The sequence below is a fragment of the Bos indicus x Bos taurus genome, chromosome 4, assembly GCF_003369695.1.
Source record: "Bos indicus x Bos taurus breed Angus x Brahman F1 hybrid chromosome 4, Bos_hybrid_MaternalHap_v2.0, whole genome shotgun sequence".
Taxonomy (NCBI): domain Eukaryota; kingdom Metazoa; phylum Chordata; class Mammalia; order Artiodactyla; family Bovidae; genus Bos; species Bos indicus x Bos taurus.
Window position 1 is genome coordinate 110,546,900 of NC_040079.1, and position 19,105 is coordinate 110,566,004.

Below are 19,105 nucleotides of genomic sequence, written 5' to 3' on the forward strand. Positions count from 1 at the left end.
CCATGTAAATATATCCGAGAGAAGAACATTCTAGGCAGAAGAAACAACAAATGCTGTGGCCCTGAGGTAGGAGAGTGCTTGATTGTATCAGCTGAACAGCAAGGAGGCTGATGAGGCAGGAACAGTAATGGAGGGGAGAAGATACGGCTGAAGTCAGAGAGGTAGTGGGGCCAGATCATGCAGGGCTTTGTGAGCCACTGTGAGGGGGAAGGGGAAGCACTGGAGGGTGTTGAGCAGAGAGCACTGTTTGATTTGTTTTAAAAGAATCGTTATGACTGATTCTCATTGTTGCACGGCAGAAACCAATACAACTTTATTGTAATTATTACCCAATTAGAAAATAAAAAAAGAACCACTATGACTCCTTCACTGAAATAGGAAGCAAGGTCATCAGCTGAGAGTGTGGAGAAAGGAGAGGGAGCTGGTAGAGATGATGATGCAGTCGCCTAGGAGAGTGGGACAATGATTTAATGGGGGAAATTATGTGAGTACCAGGCAGCACAGAAGGCCCACTTAGAACTAGTGGCCATAATTTAAAGTGAGACCAGTCAGCTGTGTGGAGCAGGTAGAGTAGGATTTAATGAGGGCTGAGGCTTTGCCAAGTGACTTAGAGAAGGAAGGGTGGCAAAAGAGAGTCGAGTGTCACTCAGGGGAATGATTTAGTGATTGGCTCTGGAGTTGATGCTGAGTAAGTAGAGAAGTGGGACTTCCCTAGTGACTGAGACGGTAAAGTGTCTGTCTACAATGTGGGAGACCTGGGCTTCGATCCCTGGGTCGGAAAGATTCCCTGGAGAAAGAAACGGCAACCCACTCCAGTACTCTTGCCTAGAAAATCCCATGGATGGAGGAGCTTGGTGCAGGCTACCGTCCACGGGGTCGCAAAGAGTTGGGCACAACTGAGTGACTTCACTTCAAGTGAGTACATGAGGGGCAGGGACAGTGAAGAGGTAGGTGTCATGTTGGATGTGTGACAGAGTGAGCTGGTCAGAGAGTGATACGCTTGAAGTTAAGATCATGGGACAAAACTGGTTTCAAATAGGGTGTGGTAAGAAAATTATCTTTCTCAAATGAAGTATAAAAATGCCACAGACGAATGTTCATTATATTTGAATCCCTTTGAATCATGCCATTCTTTCTAGATCCCCCTCTCCTCCCTCAATATTTGAGTTTTTAGAATACCAGCAGAAGATAGTATAGCAGAAGTCCAGTGGCTGACTTAGAGGATTAGGTACTCAGTTTGTAGATTTCGTTAAGAAAGAAAAATTATGATCTAACAGAATCAATTTTCCCAAGATTATTTGTTTTATTCTAGCTTAAAGCTAAAAGAAACACTGATCTCACTATTTCTGAACACTGAGATCAAGAACAAAATATTCCTTGTTCAGTTGGAAATATTCAGCAAACAGATGAAATCACATTTACATTATCCATTGTCCCAAGCACTAGCTGTAGAGTAGGAAAAAACTTGTGAATGCTAGCACAGTCATGGTTACAGTAAAATAGAAACTGAAGGATTACCCAATACATACTTATCGTTGGAATGCACATCTTATTTACAAAAGCATGCTGTTTTTGTGTTGACTTTTGAAGAGAGGCTATTAGACTCTAAGCACATAAAACTTGAAAGAAGTATAAATGTAAGTTATTTAGAGCTTCTTAAGTACAGATTAAAATGCCAACATTTGGAATTTCATAACTTACAAGTGATAGTTAGGCTGCTTGATTCGAAATTGCATCAGGATGTGTAAGGATCCCTTAAATTAAATTGGAGTGAGGATTTGAAAACATCTGCTTTTTACGTTGTTGTTACTTTCCATAAGCCTTTCTAGGTATCAGTTCAGTTCAGTTCAGTTGCTCAGTCATGTCCGACTCTTTTCGACCCCATGAACTGCAGCATGCCAAGCCTCCCTGTCCATCACTAGCTCCTGGAGTTCACTCAGACTCACATCCATCGAGTCAGTGATGCCATCCAGCCATCTCATCATCTGTTGTCCCCTTCTCCTCCTGCCCCCAAGCCTTCCCAGCATCAGAGTCTTTTCCAATGAGTCAACTCTTCACATGAGGTGGCCAAAGTACTGGAGTTTCAGCTTCAGCATCATTCCTTCCAAAGAAATCCCAGGGCTGATCTCCTTCAGAATGGACTGGTTGGATCTCCTTGCAGTCCAAGGGACTCTCAAGAGTCTTCTCCAACACCACAGTTCAAAAGCATCAATTCTTCAGTGCTCAGCCTTCTTCACAGTCCAACTCTCACATCCATACATGACCACTGGAAAAACCATAGCCTTGACTAGACGGACCTTTGTTGGCAAAGTAATGTCTCTGCTTTTGAATATGCTATCTAGGTTGGTCATAACTTTCCTTCCAAGGAGTAAGCGTCTTTTAATTTCATGGCTGCAGTCACCATCTGCAGTGATTTTGGAGCCTCCCAAAATAAAGTCTAACACTGTTTCCACTGTTTCCCCATCTGTTTCCCTAGGTATATGCTGCTGCTGCTGCCAAGTCACTTCAGTCGTGTCCAACTCTGTGCGACCCCAGAAACAGCAGCCCACCAGGCTCCCCACTCCCTGGGATTCTCCAGGCAAGAACACTGGAGTGGGTTGCCATTTCCTTCTCCAATGCATGAAAGTGAAAAGTGAAAGTGAAGTCGCTCAATCGAGTCCGACTCTTAGCGACCCCGTGGACTGCAGCCCACCAGGCTCCTCCATCCATGGGACTCTCCAGGCAAGAGTACTGGAGTGGGGTACCATTGCCTTCTCCACCCTAGGTATATAGATAATGTTAAAAAAAAAAAAAGGGACACTTTAAGCTCTGTGGGTGATTAAATATCTAGGGTAATTAGCTATGCAATTATTTTGAAGAAGTAAATTGAAAGTGACTTAAATACAAACTTTTAAAAAGGAAGGGTAAGCCCACAAGAAATACAGGTGGTGTTGTTTTATCTTTATGCCCTGTTGCTTTGCCTCAATGCAGTATTAAGTATTACTATTAGCAGTGAAGTATCAGAGAGGCAATGGCAACCCACTCCAGTACTCTTGCCTGGAAAATGCAATGGACAGAGGAGCCTGGTAGGCTACAGTCCATGCAGTCGCTAAGAGTCGGATACGACTGAGCGACTTCACTTTCACTTTTCACTTTTATGCATTGGAGAAGGAAATGGCAACCCACTCCAGTGTTCTTGCCTGGAGAATCCCAGGGATGGTGGAGCCTGGTGGGCTGCTCTCTATGGGGTTGCATGAGTCAGACACGACTGAAGTGACTTAGCAACATGTTATTTTTAAGATAAATTAAGGTCATATAAAAACACTGGGAAATAGATGGGGAAACAGTGGAAACAGTGTCAGACTTTATTTTTTGGGCTCCAAAATCACTGCAGATGGTGACTGCAGCCATGAAATTAAAAGACGCTTACTCCTTGGAAGGAAAGTTATGACCAAGCTAGATAGCATATTCAAAAGCAGAGACATTACTTTGCCAACAAAGGTTCGTCTAGTCGAGGCTATGGTTTTTCCAGTGGTCATGTATGGATGTGAGAGTTGGACTGTGAAGAAGGCTGAATGCTGAAGAATTGATGCTTTTAAACTGTGGTGTTGGAGAAGACTCTTGGGAGTCCCTTGGACTGCAAGGAGATCCAACCAGTCCATTCTGAAGGAGATCAGCCCTGGGATTTCTTTGGAAGGAATGATGCTGAAGCTGAAACTCCAATACTTTGGCCACCTCATGTGAAGGACTTATTGGAAAAGACTCTGATACTGGGAGGGATTGGAGGCAGGAGGAGAAGGGGACAACAGAGGATGAGATGGCTGGATGGCATCACTCACTCGATGGACGTGAGTTTGGGTGAACTCCGGGAGTTGGTGATGGACAGGGAGGCCTGGCGTGCTGCGATTCATGGGATCGCAGAGTTGGACACGACTGAGGGACTGAACTGCACTGAACTGAACTGAAAAACACATTTGGATATTGTAAAAATTACAGATCTTGGTGTCCTGGGTTCCCCCTCACCTTTGCTTAAATGCTGGAGGGGTTTACATGACTTTCATTTTCAATTAGTCAGACACGACTGAAGCGACTTAGCAGCAGCAGAGCTTTAATCAAGTTAAGAGTACAAGATGCTTTGTAAAGAGCTGAAGTAGGTCCTAACAAAGTAGGGTAATCAACCCATTAATTGAAAATATTTGTCTAAGCAAAAGTCAGAAGGAGAGTAGTTTGTTACTAAAATGCCAATCTTAGCTACATTTGGAAACAAGAATAGGAAATGGCAATCCACTCCAGTATTCTTAATTCTGTGGACAGAGAGCCTGGTGCCTGCAGTCCATGGAGGTGCAGAGTCAGACGTGACTGAGTGACTGAGCAGCGCAAGCACAGTAAACCAGTCATCCAGTGACATGAGAGCCCCTCAATGTAAAAGCTCCAAAATCTTTCAGTTACTGCATAGTTTTAAAAGCTGGATAAAAATCATCCTAGACTTAAAATAGTAAAACCCACAGTTGCGAACGTGTATGATATCACAACTCGGTTAATCAACTACTGACCGTTTGGGACTTGCGATTTGGTTGAGACCTGCAGGTAGCTCTCAGTGATCTTACAGTTTCTTAGAGGAGATAAGAATAATATATACCCATGACAGGAGAGTACAACATGTGCTGAATGAGCTTAGGAAAGGGCACTATCAGCGCTTTTCCTCTCAAAAAACTTTTCTCCTCCTGGGAGACTTCATTCCTTTTGCACTTGGTTTTACTTATTACACTTTCAACTCACAGTACTTATTATACACTTAACCACCTTAGAAAATATTTGTCCAGATTTTGAGTCTGACTAGGACCTGAGTTATCCTTCTAGATTTGGAGCATTCTTTACCATATGAGTTTTGGTAGGAGGAAGATGAAAAAAGCCAGATAGTCACTTTCCCACACTTCTTTGCAGCTAAGGTGTAGGCATCTGACCAAGTCAACCAATCAATTAAAAAACATGACAGCTTTATTGAGGTATAATCCACAAACCGTTCAGTTCACTCAAAGTGTACAATTCAGTTGTCATAAGTGTATTCACAGTTGCAGAACCATCCACAACTGATTTTAAAACATTTCTATCATCTCAAAAAGAAACCTCATATCCATTAGCAGCCATTTCCCATTCCCCTAACCTCCTCAGCCCTAGGCAACTGTGTTCTACTTTTGGTCTGTCTAGATTTACATATTCTGGATATTTTATTTGAATGGAATTATATAATAATTCTTATGTAATTGCCTTCTTTCACTTAGTATAATGTCTTCAAGTTTCATCCATGTTGTAGCAAGCATTAGAGCTTCATATATTGTTGAATAATATTCTATTGTATGAATATACCACATTTTGTCTACTCATCAGTTGATGGACATTTGAGTTATTTTTGTGTATGATGTGAGTTAGGATAGCATGTGAATATCAAGGTATCTCACCCAGCATCACTTTTTGGAAAAGGTTTTTCTTGCCACATTAAATTGTCTTGGCACCCTTGCCAAAAATCAATTGACTGTAAATGTGAGGGTTTATTTCTAGACTCTCAATTCTATTCTATTGATCTATGTATCTATTCTTAGGCTAGTACCTACTATTTTAATAACGATAGTTTTGAAGAAAAGTCTGAAATCAGGAATGTTTTCTACTTTTTCAAGATTTTTTGGCTATTCTGAGTTTCTTGAGTTTCTGTATGAATTTTAGCATCAGCTTGTCAATTTCTGCAGAGATACCAGCTGGTATTTAGGTAGAGATTTTGATGAATCTGTAGATCATTGTGGGTACTAATGCCATCTTAATAATTTTGTCTCTACTCCATGAACACTGATATATTTCCATTTATTTAGGCCTTCTTTAATTTCTTTCAGTTATATTTTATAGTTTCTAGAGTAGAAGTTTTGCACTCCTTTTGTTAAATTTATTAAGTATTTTATCTTTTGCTAATATTGTAAGTGAAATTGTTTCTTTAATTTCACTTTCAATTTTCTTATTTCTCATTACTAATTAAGTACAATTGTGTTTTGTATATTGATCTTGTATTATGGCACCTTACCAAACTTGTTTATTAGTTTCAATAATTTTTTTAAGTGGATCTCTTAGGATTTTCTATATACAAGGTCATGTGATTTGCAAATAGGTATAATCTTATTTTTTGCTTTCCAATATGGATACCTTTTACTTTATTTTCTTCCCTAATTGCCATGTCTAGAACCTTTATTACAATGTTGAATAGAAGTAGTGAGAATGGATGTTTTTATCTTATCCCTCTCATAAGACTGAACCATTCAGTCTTTCACCATTAAGTTCAATCCATCAGATTTTAGATGCAGAGAAGTAGTCCCCCTTGCAGAATCCATTCTGATTTCCCTTTCCTGCTGTATTTATTGTCCTTATCACATTCAGATATACCATATGTTTTAAGCTGTTTTTTTGTTTGTTTTATAGTCTGTTCTCTGCTCCTGCTCCCGACTGCCTCCTGCCTAATGTAAGTGCCATTAGCACAAGCACTTTGGTTAGTTTTGGTCACTGTTTCATCAAAAACTGTGAGCATGCTGCACATATAGTAGCACTCAGTACATATCTGTTGGTTGAAACAATAATACCGTGGTCTGTTTTCTGTTGCTTGGTTTGTAAACTCTTTTGTGAAAGGAACCATGGTTTTGGATTTGAAAACGATTTTGTTTTATCTGTACATGAGTGTGCTTACTCATTCATTTGTGTCCAACTCTTTGCAACCCCATGGATTGTAGCCCTCCAGGCTCTTCTGTCCATGGGATTTCCCAGGCATGAATACTGGAGTGGGTTGCCCTTTCCTACTTCAGAGGATCTTCCCAACCCGGGAATCAAACCTGTATCTCTTGTGACTCCTGCAGGAAACTCCCCCAAGAAACCAGTAGGCAGATTCTTTGCCACTGGGAAGCATAAAATATATTGAATATGGTAGGTGCTCAGTGAATGGTGGTGAAATAGAATCAAACATTCCATTGATGACAAAAGGCTTCATGGAAATGAGAGCTGAGCTAGAACTGAAGGATGAGTAGGAATGAGATGAACAGAAGTAGGGACATCTTCAGTCAGTTCAGTTTAGTTGCTCAGTTGTGTCCGACTCTTTGTGAACCCATGAATCACAGCACGCCAAGCCTCCCTGTCCATCACCAACTCCCGGAGTCCACCCAAACCCATGTCCATCGAGTCAGTGATGCCATCCAGCCATCTCATCCTCTGGCGTCTCCTTCTCCTCCTGCCCCCAATCCCTCCCAGCATCAGAGTCTTTTCCAATGAGTCAACTCTTGGCATGAGGTGGCCAAAGTACTGGAGTTTCAGCTTTAGCATCATTCCTTCCAAAGAAATCCCAGGACTGATCTCCTTCAGAATGGACTGGTTGGATCTCCTTGCAGTCCATCTTAGAGGTATTAAATGTAAATTTTGTTATTTTGGTTTAAGTACAATCAGCTGTACAGAAATTTATTCTCTCTCAGTTCAGTTCAGTCGCTTAGTAGTGTCTGATTCTTTGCGACTCCATGGACAGCAGCACGCCAGGCTTCCCTGTCCATCACCAACTCCTGGAGCTTGCTCAAACTCATGTCCACTCAGTCAGTGATGCCATCCAACCATCTCATCCTGTTGTCCCCTTCTACCTCCTGCCCTCAGTCTTTCCCAGCATCAGGGTCTTTTCCAACGAGTCAGTTCTTCACATCAGGTGGCCAAAGTATTGAAGTTTCAGCTTCAGCATCAGTCCTTCCAATGAATATTGAGGGCTGATCTCCTTTAGGATGGACTGGTTGGATCTCCTTGCAGTCCAAGGGACTCTCAAGAGTCTTTTCCAACACCACAGTTCAAAAGCGTCAGTTCTTCGGCGCTCAGCCTTCTTCACAGTCCAACTCTCACATCCATACATGACCACTGGAAAAACCATAGCCTTGACTAGATGGACCTTTTTTGGCAAAGTAACGCCTCTACTTTTTAATATGCTGTCTAGGTTGGTCATAACTTTTCTTCCAAGAGGCAAGCATCTTTCAACTTCATTGCTGCAGTCATCATCTGCAGTTATTTTGGAGCCCCAGAAAATAAAGTCTGTCACTGTTCCCATTGTTTCCCCATCTATTTGCCATGAAATGATGGGACTGGATCTTTGTTTTTTGGATGTTGAGTTTTAAGCCAGCTTTCTCTCTCAGTAAAATTCTCTCAGTCCTGGAGGCTAAAGGCTTGAAATCAAGGTGTTGGTAAGGTCATCGTCTGGGTGAGGGTACTTCCTGGCCTTTTCTTCTAGTAACCTCAGGCATGCCTTGGCTTGCAGCTGCCGTGCTTCTGTATCTGATTCCATTGTCATGGAGTGTTCTCCCCGAGTGTGTCTGCCTTCTCGTGGAATTTTTCTCTTCTTTGTTTTTTCATTCTGTAAAATGGAATTATAGTTGATGTACAATGTTTTGTTAATTACTACTATACAGCAAAGTGATTCAGTTATTTATATATATAGGCTTCCCTGGGGACTGAGTGGTAAAGAATCCATCTGCAATGCAGAGGACGTGGGAGATGTGGGTTTGATCCCTGGGTGGGGAAGATCCCCTGAAGTAGGGCATGGCAACCCACTCCAGTATTCTTACTGGGAAAATCCTATGAACAGAGGAGCCTGTGGGCTACGGTCCATGGGATCACAAAGAGTTAGAAATGACCAAAGCGACTGAGCATGCAGGCATTTATGTATACATACATTCTTTTTTAATATTCTTTTCCACCATGGCTTATCATAGGATTTTTGAATATAGTTCTCTGTACTATATAGTAGGACCTTGTTGTTTATCAATTCTACATATTTTATATAAAAAGTACTGTCTGTGGTGTCGCACAGAGTCGGACACGGCTGAAGTGACTTAGCAGCAGCTCATATCTGCTAACCCCACCCTTACACTCTATCCCTCCCCAACCTCTCCCTTGGGCAAACGCCAGCCTGTCTTCTATGCCTGTGAATTTTTCTCTTCTATAAGTACATCAGTCATCTTGGATTAGGGCTCATCCCAATGATCCCATCTTCGCTTGATTACATGTGCCAAGACCCTATTTGTCACATTTACAAGTACCAGGGGCTAGGAGGACTTTAACAGATCTTTCTGAAGTACCCAATTCAGCCTATAATGCCGTGACTCTATGTTTAGTGTGACCCCTTTCCACTTTCTCAGTCTCCCCTCTTGCTTGTCACTCCCTGTGCTCATCCTGAACAGGTTACTCTTGTCCTGTCTGGAATGCCCCAGTCTGGTGGGTGAGCACAATGTGCTATTTTACAGCTCAGCTCAAGAGTCACCATCTTTGGGAAGACTTCCCTGAGTCCAAGTCAGGTTAAGGGCTTCTCTTTTAGGCCCAATATACTGTTTGTCCTGCTGCACGGTAATTATTGGTTTACCTGTCTCTTTCTTACACTAACTCTGAAGTTTTGAAGGCAGAGACTTTTTGTCGTACTTAATCGTTGTGTTGTCCTGGCTTAGCACAGTGCTCAGCAGCTGGAAGACACCCAGTAAATGTTTACTGTTGAGTTTGAGGGCTTCTCCCATGGCACTAGTAGTAAAGAACCCGCCTGTGAGCTCCATCTCTGGATCCAGAAGATTCCCTGGAGGACAGCATGGCAACCCACTCCAATATTCTTGCCTGGAGAATCCCATGAACAGAGGAGCCTGGCAGGCTATAGGCCATAGTGCCACAAAGAGTCAGACAAAACTGAAGTGACATAGCATACAACATGAGTAATATTACAAAGGAAGTTTGATAGAACTTAGAAACCAGTAGGGTGTAAAGGAAGAAGAAATAAAGGATTACTTTAGAACTTTGTATATAAGTAGAATTTTGAGGTATGTATGGAAAGGAAAAGCGAAATTCAAAGAGGAGATGATTTGGGGAAAGTATTATAATCCCAATTTAAAAGGGATATGGGATAAATATCTGATAGAGTAAGTAGAGTGGGAGGACAAGGATTGGGCCTTATGGTTGTGTTTCTAGTACTTAGAAATCTGCCTGGCATAAAAGAGACCATCAGTTCATATTTACCACATGAAATGTGCTTCCCTGGTGGCTCAAATGGTAAAGAATATGTCTGCAGTGAAGGAGACCTGGGTTCAGTTCCTGGGTCAGGAAGATCCCCTGGAGAAGGAAATGGCAACCCACTCCAGTGCTCTTGCCTGGAGAATTCTGTGGGCAGAGGAGCCTGGTGGGCTACAGTCCATGGGATTGCAAAGATTCGGACATGGCTGAGCGACTAACTTTCACTTTTTCACGTGAAATGTAAAGCAAATGTTCAGGTCTCCAAATTGGCGTTTCTACTGACCAAATAGAGACGTTGTGGACAGTGAGCTGCTTTGGGAGCTGTGAAGATAAAGCCTTCACCTTTGGGTATTTTGATTTAAAAGTTAGAACAGAATGATTAAAGGGGAAATTTCCAGTAGGTAAATCTAAAGAGCCATGAAAAGAGCTATGGACTTGAAAGTCATAAAAGTCTATTCGGAGATTATCAATATAGAGATGATAATTGAAGATGGAGGTAGATGAAGTTTTAGAGGGATTGGGCATGGAGTGAAAGATTGAAGAACAGAGGTCAGGACTTTGGGAAAACACACATTTGGGTACCAGGAGGTGGAAGTTAAACCAAAGGAGATGGAGACGGCAGCCACAGAATGGATCACTTGGATACGACAGCATCATAGAATCCAGGAGGGAACATAATTTGAATAATAGGAGGTCATTAGCTGTGCCAAATGCTGGAAAAAGATAGAAAATAATGAGGACTGAGAAAAGCTCATCAGCCTTAGCCTAATTCAGTCATTTTTGACCTTCAAGAGACATGCATCAGTGGAGTATTGATAGTTATCTAATCTTAGGTATTTAAAAAGGGGTTTGGTGACAGTAGCAGAGGTGATGTTCGGTAGACCACATAATTAAATTTGTCAAGAAAAGGAGAGAAAATGGATAATAACTTGGAAGGTCAGAGTGATCAACAAAGGCTTCTTGCTGTCCTTTTGAAAGATGATGTACTTTCGACAAACTTAGTGTTCTATATCTTGAGTGTTTCATTCCCAAATCAGGCTAGAGCTAAAAGAGTGAGTTACAAAGGCGGAGAAATTATGGGGCTTTTGGCCTGACAAACCAGAGAGTGTCCTGCTGGTACTCTGGGGACTCGTGCTTTGTCGTGTGGTCACCACTGGAAAAGAGAAGTGGGGCAGGAAAGGCCACGCGAACTTTTTATGGTGGAACAGAAATTGTTAGGTCACAGAGCAGAATCAGCACATTGGAACAGAAGAGACCAAGCAAACATCTCTGTTTATAGATAAAGCACCTGAGGTTCAGAAAGAAACCCTGGGACCTCTGGGTTTTCATGAAAAAGCATCCAAGTTGTCTGATAGGGTGATGGATTTGTTTGCCCTTCTCCTCAGACTGAGGGGAATTCCATGACACCGTTGCTGCTCCCTAAGAGAGTACTGGATTGTAGACAAAGCAATAATTGCTGTCTCTGCTTTTTATTGAGGATGTTGCTGATCAGACAGTATTAGCCTCTTTGGGGACACAGCCTCCTTCTCAGACAACTTCTAGAACCAGTTTGGCTGTGGTTTGCAAATAGAAATGGGGAAATAGAGGCCATCTTGTTGGCTCCCCAGGGTCATCATTAACCAAGCCAGCCGGCTGACAAGCCTGTGGCTATGGAAACCAACCTTACTGAGGAAGAGGGGTTATAAAAAGAAGCCTCTTTTCTTTTCGATGGAATGATGTCTGTCAATTAGATCTTGTGGAAATATTAGGTTGGATCATTTAATGTTCTCAGTTAATGCTTTATCAGTTTTTTTTTTTTAATATCCTCTCTTATTTGACCTTTTCTGTTCTGTTGAAGACAGTGATGAATACTGCATTTTTCTTCTCACAAGGTTTTTACATGTGAACTCAGGATATCCTTTGTTTTCACATATGCAAACTCATAATTTCTACTATGGAGAAAAAATAGTGTGTGGTCCTGGGCATACCTTTGCTGCAGGGGTTCAAAATGATGAAAGAAATAGGAAGCAGGGAGTTGGCTGTATCAGTATCTATCTATATGCAAATTATCAGTTTTCTTCTCAGAAATATATTTTTCATCTTCATTGGAGTCTGGAGTACATATGATATGCCTTATGTGCTACCAACTCTTCCATCTGTTATGTGTATATGCAAATGCTACAGGCATACACACACATATACACACATTCATACACGTGGATGCCGAAATTCCTCACCTACTTGGAAGCTCCTTATGCAGGGATAATAGATACTAAGATGGAAGCACAGGAGGAGAGTGTGTGTGACAGAAACACAGAAGTGTTTATTAAAGAATTCTTTGGGGTGTGTGCGTGCTCGCTCAGTCACTCCAGTCATGTCCGACTCTGCAGCCCCATAGACTGTAGCCCTGCCAGGCTCCTCTGTCCATGGGATTCTCCAGGCAAGAACACTGGAGTGGGTTTTCTTTGGGGACTTGAGCTGTTTTCCTCTAAACTTATCTTTTATTTCCCACACTGTTGTACAGTTTTTACATCATTATTCTAGATATCACTGAAAAGCCTGAGGCAGCCTATTTAGAAATGTCTCTAAACATATTAAACTGAATAGCAAGTAAATAATTTCAATCATAACTTGCAGCCAATAAAACCCTTCCAGTAACTGGCAAAATCTCAAAACCTTTGAAGGCTTCCTCTCCAATGACAGAATTCTATACGTTCAGAATTTAGAAGGAAATTCTGTGGGTGGCATAAATGAGAAAACATCTCAAGGTTTCAAAACCAGAAATTAGGCATAGTGTTATGTTTCAGTTATGGATGGAGAATATGTCTTCACTTTTCATTCTAAACTGAGACAGTGTCGGAAGCTAACCAGAAACTCTGCCGTGCTTAGGATGTTGAGAAACAGGAGGTATCAATACCCAAGATAAAAGAGATTAGAGGAAAGGTCACCAATAGGAGACACAAAGAAACTAGAGTAGGAGAATCAGCAATGGCCATACACACAAAAGATTCACAGTATGTTAGAGATCACGTTCTATTTTAGAGCAAGACTTCTGCTAGGCTATCTTAAAGAGAAGATTTCCTGTTTTTAAAAATAACTCCAAAGAAGGACCCATGGCTTCTATTGGTAACCCATTAAAATATTTAATAACCCTTTCTCTCAGGATTTAGGTTCATTTGTTCTGTTATAGCCAAGTGAAACTTGTTATGAGTTTAGATAGATGAACTAGCCTGACACTCTCCCCCAGAGTAGTGTAGACAAGAATGTAGACATTTTTGTAAGTGAGGATTACGGTTAGATACTTACTTTCAAGAAACCAAAATTCCTTTATCCTTAATTTTTATCCTGAATAAAGGTATCCTTAGTCATCTTGATTGCTTCCCACTAAACCCTTCAAAGTGCCCTGAATACGGAAATTATGAACTTGGTTCTTGTCGATGATTATCTCTGGGTCAGACTTCTCATTTTGGGCTGTATAAGAGATGTGAAAATGTTGAAGCAATTTTCAATGTTTTTCCCTTGTAAAATATCTGGTGGGTAATGTTCAGACACACTGAAACCATACGCACAGAAAACTAGTCAATCTAATCACACTAGGACCACAACCTTGTCTAACTCAATGAAACTAAGCCATGCCCATGGGGCAACCCAAGACGGGCGGGTCATGGTGGAGAGATCTGACAGAATGTGGTCCACTGGAGAAGGGAATGGCAAACCACTTCAGTATTCTTGCCTTGAGAACCCCATGAATAGTATGAAAAGGCAAAATGGTAGGATACTGAAAGAGGAACTCCCCAGGTCAGTAGATGCCCAATATGCTACTGGAGATCAGTGGAGAAATAACTCCAGAAAGAATGAAAGGATGGAGCCAAAGCAAAAACAATACCCAGCTGTGGATGTGACTGGTGATAGAAGCAAGGTCCGATGCTGTAAAGAGCAATATTGTATAGGAACCTGGAATGTCAGGTCCATGAACCAAGGCAAATTGGAAGTGGTCAAACAGGAGATGGCAAGAGTGAATGTCGACATTCTAGGAATCAGAAAACTAAAATGGACTGGAATGGGTGAATTTAACTCAGATGACCATTATATCTACTACTGTGGGCAGGAATCCCTCAGAAGAAATGGAGTAGCCATCATGGTCAACAAAAGAGTCTGAAATGCAGTACTTGGATGCAATCTCAAAAACAACAGAATGATCTCTGTTCGTTTCCAAGGCAAACCATTCAATATCACGGTAATCCAAGTCTATGCCCCAACCAGTAACGCTGAAGAAGCTGAAGTTGAACGGTTCTATGAAGACCTACATTTTATTTATTTACTTTTTAAAAAGCCAACCTTCCTATTTTTATTTATTTTTTTAAAATTTTATTTTATTTTTAAACTTTACAATATTGTATTGGTTTTGCCAAATATCGAAATGAATCCGCCACAGGTATACATGTGTTCCCCATCCTGAACCCTCCTCCCTCCTCCCTCCCCATACCATCCCTCTGGGTCATCCCAGAGCACCAGCCCCAAGCATCCAGTATCATGCATTGAACCTGGACTGGCGACTCGTTCCATATATGATATTATACGTATTTCAATGCCATTCTCCCAAATCATCCCACCCTCTCCCTCTCCCACAGAGTCCAAAAGACTGTTCTATACATCAGTGTCTCTTTTGCTGTCTCGTATACAGGGTTATTGTTACCATCTTTCTAAATTCCATATATATGCGTTAGTATACTGTATTGGTGTTTTTCTTTCTGGCTTACTTCACTCTGTATAATAGGCTCCAGTTTCATCCACCTCATTAGAACTGATTCAAATGTATTCTTTTTAATGGCTGAGTAATACTCCATTGTGTATATGTACCACAGCTTTCTTATCCATTCATCTGCTGATGGGCATCTAGGTTGCTTCCATGTCCTGGCTATTATAAACAGTGCTGCGATGAACATTGGGGTACACGTGTCTCTTTCAATTCTGGTTTCCTCGGTGTGTATGCCCAGCAGTGGGATTGCTGGGTCATAAAAACACATTTAGATTTACATAAAAATTATGAAGATACTAAAGAAAGTTTCCATATACCCTACCCACACCCAGTTTGCATGATTATTAGCATCTTAGATTAATATGATGCTTTTGTTATAATTAATGAACCAATTGGTATATTATTATTATTAGATTTGTGTCTTTAACATTTGCTTTTCAAAATTGATATTATATAAGGATTTTCGTGCAATAAAGCAGCATTTAAATAAGCCTAAAGTTAAAGAAAGGAAAAGTCATAGTATGATCATATGATCATAATCATATCATAGTCACAGCTGCCTCTTGACAAGACCATAAAAGTGGTCCTTGCTCTTATTTCAACTTAAAAGAATCACTGTGGAAGGTGCCAAGGGAGGGGGAGGGTAAAGGGGGGACGTGGTGTAAACGGCATGGCTGCCACGTTGTTCTTGGCATGGTTTCTGGCGCTCTCTGTTCTGGTTCCTTATGATGCGCGCTCCCCCTCCCCCGCCGTACCCGCCCGGGTTCTCGCTCTCCGTTCTCGGTTCTCGGTGACCCATGCTCCCCTCTCCCCCGCCATAGTGCCCAGCCATCTGCCCCGCTCTCTGCCCTGCCCCGCTCTCTGCCCCGCCCCGCTGCCCAAGTGCTGAGGCGGCTCCTGCTGGTCCCTGGACTTCCCAGTCGAGGCGTTTGTCAGAATGTCCCCAGGAGGGGGATTTGGTGGTGCTAGCAGCAGTGGTGCCCAGCAAACTCTGCATTCCTTCTGGCCTCGTGTCACGGGAGAAATCTGGAATTTAACAGTGAAAGATTTCTGAGTACAGAAACTCCCACTGGCTCGTATTAAGAAGATTATGAAACTGGCTGGCGATGTGAAGATGGTCAGTGCAGAAGCCCCTGTGTTGTTTGCCAAGGAAGCCCAGATTTTTATCACAGAGTTGACTCTTGGGGCCTGGATCCACACAGAGGAGAACCAGCACCAGACTCTTCAGAGGCATGACATTGCCATGGCAATTACAAGATGTGATGAGTTTGACTTTCTCACTGATGTTCCGAGAGATGAGTGGAAACCAGCAAAGCATCAGGAGAAGCTGCGCTGGTATGTGACTCTTGCTGAACCTGTCCAGGACTGCTGCAGGTTGGCTCAGCAGCCCACTGCCGATCAAGTCCCGGGGCAGCAGCAAGGCCAGCAGACCCCCAGCTCCACAAGCACCATCAAGCCTGGGCAGATCATTGTTGCACAGCCTCAGAAGGGCCAGACCACACCCGTGACCATGCAGGTGAAGAAGGTCAGCAGGTCCAGGCCCATCCACACGGTCAAGCCCAGCAGGCCCAGAGCGGCACTGAATGGACCGTGCAGGTGATGCATCCCGAACACAGGCAAGATCCAGCAGATCCCGGTGCCCCCGCATGGCGGCCAGCTGCAGTGTACTCGCTTAGCCCAGCCTGTAAGGGGGCCCTTAAGCACCCCACGTGGTGCCGGGACAGACTCAGACGCGTGCCACCAGTGCTCACAGATCACGCAGAGGGAGAGCCAGCAAGAGCAGCAGTTCAGCCAGTTCACGGACGGAGGGAGGAACAGCATGCAGCAAGCTCAAGAGCTCAGAGCCAACTGGAGAGACAGCCTCCAGAGAAGTGGAAGCCAGGAAGTTCCAGAGACCTGGAAATGCAACTCCCCCGCACCTCTTCCCCGCTCACCACACACACCCTCTCCCCACATACAGGGCAGTTGCCTCCTGTGTTGGTTGCTCCCAGCCCCTGCAGAGCTCCACTTCCCCTCCTCCCTCCGTTGCCTTGCAGTAGCTGTTGGGTTATCTGGGGCCCCAACCAACTCCAAGGCCTCTAGGAAGCTGCATGCCTCTCTCCCCAGGGTGACCTCACCCTCTCCTCCCCACCCCTCGAAACAGCTCTACCAGATCCAGCGAGTCACCATGCCTCCCGGCCAGGAACTCCCCTAGCTGGTGTTTATCCAGTCAGCTGTCCAGTGCTCTGACAGGCAGAGCCCCCAGGTGAGCCGTGACGTGATGGCGGGCCTGAGCTGGCAAGGCCAAGGACACCCAACACAATTTTGTGCCATTCCGCCCTAGGTGGTGGGCACTGCCTCCCTCCACACAGGACCCTGTGGACCTCAGTGCCTCCTGCAGGCTAGGTCTCTGGTGTAGTAGGTCCCATGCTTGAGGGCCGAGATTTTCCAACAGAAGGATGGAAGATGTAATATTTTTTTATTTCCTTTTTTCCCTTTTTTTTTCCTCCAGGCAATCAATATTTCACTGTGTTGAGCTGTGTGTCCAATGCTATGATATGAAAATATTGAATAGCATATTTATGACATTTTCTCAAAGAGTGTGGCTGAAGAAATATTTCTTTTATTTTTCTTTTTTTGGTTCTTACCACCACTTCTTTTAGGAGTAGATCCCTTTGGGGCTGTGTGTAATCTCCTGACTCTTAGATCAGCTGTTGCCTCAGGATTCGCCACCTTGTTCTGCCCTCAGGTAAAGTTAGGTGATGTGTGTAGCTTCCTTTCCTCTACTGCTCCTCTCCCCAGGTCCCTGCTCCTGCCCCAGAGCTCCTTGGGTTTGCATTCAGAGGCGGTGGGAACATTCCTTGCATTTAAGAGACTCATTTGTCATGGAGAGTGGATGGTTTCATTCCCAAACCCTTCTCTTCCAGGGACCCAAGGAGACTAGAACTTTGTGCATTTTCCCTCTCCCTCACTCCCCTCATTTTTAACTTTATTTTATTTTTAAATGCATTGAAATTTGTGACAGTCTCCTTTGCTGCTTGGACTTCAAACTGCATGAAATGCAATAAATCTCATTTTAGATTAAAAAGAGTCAATGTGGAGGATAACGTACAAGATGACAGAATTTGGAAGCATTCTATTTTTAGGAAATGCCCATTAGCAATTACTTAACATTTTTCACTGTTACTGCTGAGAATTGACCAGTCTGTTTTCCAAAATATGTTGTCCTTTTCTTCTTATATTTTTGTTCCAATTCTGCTAAAAGTCTTTTTCTAATTTCGAATTAAAATACTTTAAAATAACTTATCTTAATTTTTTCCCCCCCTGCTATAATCTTTAGAAGTTATTGCCAAACCGACTTGCAGTCCTCCTTGGATTGCCCTTTTCTACCTCTTGACTAGTTTCCTAATCAGCTCTCCTGGGAGCAGTTTACTGGCTGAGGGATACTGTTTAGGACTGCTGTCCTAAAAAAGTTGAGAAGATGAAGATTACCCTTTCAGTTTTTCTTTTTTCCTTCTTTGGTTTCTTCAATTCCCAAGTGTGGTCCATTTGTCTCTATGATGGACTCCAGTGATCCTTGCTTCCAGGTATTTCTCTCCCTTTGTTTCTAAACCATAGAATATGGCAGTTTTGAGGGGATGTTATTTCTGTGATTAAGCTAGAAAAGATTGTGAATTCCTGGCAGACTTTCTCTCTCTTGGCAGCTTTGATGAAATAAATTGCAGCGGTGAAGAGGCCCACGTGGCCAGGAACTGGGGGTTGCTTCTGGTCAATAGTCAGAAAGGAACTGAGGCCCTCAGTACTGCAACAATTATTCCTGCCAATAACCATGTAAATAAGCTTGAAATTGAATCCTTCCCCCATTGAGCTTCTGGTTGAGACCCTAGCCCTAAGCAACGTCTTGGTTATAGTCACATGAGGGATCATGAAGCAGAGGACCAAGCTAATACACATCTGTATTTCTGACCCACAGAAACTATATTGTTTCAAGTTGCTAAATTTTGGGCCAGTTTTTAAACACAGGAATAGATAACTAGCATACTAAGGGTTCCTTCACTTTGAAGAATGTGATGAGTCACAAACAAGTCACTCTTTTCTCAAGATAATAAGAATAACATATAATTATAAAAATTCAGACTTCATGACCCCTAAATAGAAGAGATGTTTTTAGTCTTTTTTAAAGTGTTAAAGCGAAAAAGAACTAAAGAGCCTCTTGCTAAAAGTAAAAAAGGAGAGTGAAAAAGTTGGCTTAAAAGTCAACATTCAGAAAACTAAGATCATGGCATCTGGTCCCATCACTTCATGGGAAATAGATGGGGAAACAAACAGTGTCAGACTTTATTTTTTTGGGCTCCAAAATCA

At 42.6% G+C, this 19,105-nt stretch overlaps 1 pseudogene; it reads left to right on the forward strand.

The window, feature by feature from the left end:
* Positions 1-15,701: 15,701 nt before the first annotated feature.
* On the forward strand, positions 15,702-18,610 carry LOC113890932 (annotated as a pseudogene).
* Positions 18,611-19,105: the final 495 nt, after the last annotated feature.